At 48.3% G+C, this 3279-nt stretch overlaps 1 non-coding gene across 1 annotated transcript; it reads right to left on the bottom strand.

Moving 5' to 3' along the window:
* Positions 1-2806: 2806 nt before the first annotated feature.
* LOC140214821 (U2 spliceosomal RNA) lies at positions 2807-2998 on the bottom strand. The gene has a single exon (XR_011891750.1). It is a non-coding gene; the product is annotated as a U2 spliceosomal RNA (small nuclear RNA).
* Positions 2999-3279: the final 281 nt, after the last annotated feature.

Below are 3279 nucleotides of genomic sequence, written 5' to 3'. Positions count from 1 at the left end.
CGCTTTCTATAAAATCATGACAATAAGAATCCAGCATATCGGTTCATCTTCGGCGCGATTAAAGTTCGGGAACTGGCGATTTTTTATTGCCGTGATCAAGAAGGTTAACACCAGATAAGGCGTGATATTTCAGCATACCAGTCACGATATCTAATCGAATCTAAGATTGAAATGGCGTTCTGAATTCTTTCGGTTCCAGATAGAAAGAAACAGAAAAAAAAAAAAAAAAAAGAAAGGATGTGATTGATTGCCATTCAAATCTGAAGACCGCGTGGAGAAAGTGTTCCGGTTTACATTCGGCAAATCAAAATGAACGGCTAAAATTAATCCATCGTCTGGTTTCATGCGCGAGATCACGTAAAAGGCAGCCATTCTTCTTAGCATGGTTTCTCTCTTTTGCTCTCTCATTCGCGCACGGAAATTTCTTCGTACGGGAATTTTATGAAGCGAAGGCGGCTGCAGACCATTTTCTTTGTTTAGTTCATGTTCGTAGGCGCAAATTACAAACCTAACACTTGGAGCAACATTTCCACTACTCTAGAGGGGCATAAACTGTAGACAGTGCACGCTTTCTCATTTATCCAATCGCTCGCAAACACATTGCATTGCTAGTCTACAGTGGCAATACAAAGTGACGTTTCACCATGCACGTCGAAGTTCATTACCAGTACCGCGCCAGCATCGACCGGCCGGCGAAGCGACGAGCTCAGCAGCGCATGCGCAAGGCCCGACACCACCCCAACCGAGCTTCCCTGCTTATCGGAGAGAGCAAGTGCGCGTGAACACGGGCGCGTCTGAGTATCTGGATTTAAAAAAAAAAAGAAAAAGAAAGCGTTTCCGAGATATTGACAAGACAAGTGGTCGCGGTCGCTCTGAATCTTATCGTATTATAGAAAACGTGGGATGGCGGCGCTTCCTCGAGGGTCAGAAAGTACAATCGTCGAACTAGGTGGCAAGTGGAGTACATCCTTTTTCTTGGAACGGTTTGCAATTGACTGCTTGAATGTGCCGACCACGCGTCGCGGGTCGCGTATAGAGCCAACCGTTGGCAAGCACGCGTCTAGCGTAGCAGCAGAACCGATCGCGGTTGCGATAACCCATCGTTGGCAGCGAAAAGAAAAACACCCACACGCAGTTTGTAGCAATAACCGTACAAATCAATGTGGTTTTAAATATAGCTTCACTGGTCACCCAAGAAGGGCACCGAAACTTTCTCATGACGCACACCGCTGTAGTCCACAAAGAACAAAGCGCACAAAATAGATATGATACAGCCGCACCGCATTATTTCGTGTTTTCACCATTTCATTACTTTCGTGTGCATAGCGCGCTAGGGCCACGCAGGCCAGGAGTAAAAGGCACGAAAAAAAAAAAAAAAATGGTACGCAATCCTAAGCTTTGACTTGACTGCTGTGGCACTCGCATTTGTGTTCTTTACCTTAGGCGAACGCAATGCGCAAACTGAACTGGAATTTCCAATAATGGAAATTCCTGTTTGGCTCATATTTGCGTTTTTCGCCCGAGCAAGCGCTTCACTGCACTACGCTTTGCCCCTTCAACGTGGCTACACTGCCCGGCAGGCGTGTTCTGCGTAGGGCCGAACCTGCAGGCAAAAAGCATGGGCGCCGCCATCTTGTTGAGAGCGGCGCCAGGGACACAATCGCGCCTAGCTCATTGAGTTTTCCCCCAAAACTGAAAAAAATTTGACTTCATTAAACGAGAAAGATGCCACGAGTGTCCCAACAAAAAGCTTTGAGGATTACCGAAGGGTAACTGAGGGCGACGCAACGGGCTCTGGAAAGAAGGATGATGGGTGTGGCGTCACGGGGGGATCGGAATAGAGCAGATTGGGGGTGGTGCGAGAACAAAACGCTCGTTAATGACACCAAAGTTTAAACCAGGAAAAACAAATGGCATGCGCAGGGCATGCAATCTGGGGGGAAGATAACCGGTGGCCATTAAGGGTTACAGACTGAATTCCGAGAGGAGGGAAGCGTAGCAGGGGGTGGCAGAAAGGTAGGAGGGCAGATTAGATTAGGGACTACATGGCGACAATCGGCACCTGACCGGGGGTACTTGGAGGATCATGGGAGATGCCTTTGCCCTGCAGTGGCGTAGCCAGGATGATGATGATGATGATGTTCATGATGAAAAGGTAGCAACAGGTCTTCGTAACATACAGGTTAGAAAGATGAGGCACCTTTTAACCCTTGAATATATTTCGCCACATTCGGGCATACGACAAGTTTGTTTTCGAGGCGCTCGGTCCCACTGCTGCGAAAATGTGTACACAAAGGCTGCACAGTAGTTGCCAGAAATCGGGCACTCTATTTTTCTTTCATAGGGAATCTTTCCTTCCACTTGGGCAGCGGATTTCGGCGGCAGGGCGAGCTTGCGTGGGCGCGGTGGTTTACGGATCCAAGCGATAGTGAACTCCAAAATCCAGTGTTGGCTTTGAGTGGGATTCATATTGATTGCGAACCCCTCGGCTAATCCTACCCCCCATCCCCCCAAGTGGCTCTTTACAGGAGACAATCATTCAGAGACATCGGACAAATAGGAATTCTGGTTCTTTCTTTTGCTTTCATTAATTTTTCTCGAAGCCCATAACTAGAAATTTGCTGGAGCGGCTGTCCCATTTGCGACGCAACAAGTGCGACGCTACACACAGATGGAGTGGCAGTTTTAATTACTCTCGTGGTCCGCGAACCGGCATCGTTGCGTGTAGTATAGGAATGGTGCGTGTCAAGTCAGTGCTCGCGTTGAGCTTGTGCTCTTCATTTTGATTGAATGAAGTCTCACCTAAGTGAGCGGGGCCGATCCCGGAGGTAGTGCAATACCGGGCCGACCTGCGGCGGAGGTGAAGCAGGCTTCAAGCACTCCGCCAACTTCCAAAAATAGGTTTAATATCGTGGGTCCATATAGAACCCGTATCAGATATTAAGCTGATAAGAACAGATACTACACTTTGATCTTAGCCAAAAGGCCGAGAAGCGATGTCCTTCACTTCACTTCATTGTACTACTGCCTTGTGGGCGCCCTGCCGACATGGGTAACCTCAGCAACAGCGTGGGCAATATTATAAAATTCAGCCTGTGTACAGACTCAACGCTCCCTATCTCACGGATGAATTCGCAACGCCTCAGTCTTTCGCTGTTAACGAAACGCTGTCGCGTAGAAACGAGACCCGAGTGCAAGCTTGCTTGTAACGCGAAACCAACCAAGGCAACCTCGTAGAAAACGGAACAGGCGAGCGGAAAAAAAACGCGCCAGGGGAAT

This window comes from Dermacentor andersoni, unplaced genomic scaffold, assembly GCF_023375885.2.
Source record: "Dermacentor andersoni unplaced genomic scaffold, qqDerAnde1_hic_scaffold ctg00000663.1, whole genome shotgun sequence".
In the NCBI taxonomy this organism is placed as follows: Eukaryota; Metazoa; Arthropoda; class Arachnida; order Ixodida; family Ixodidae; genus Dermacentor; species Dermacentor andersoni.
Note: the sequence above shows the minus strand (reverse complement) of the source record. Positions and strands in the feature narration are given on the sequence as shown.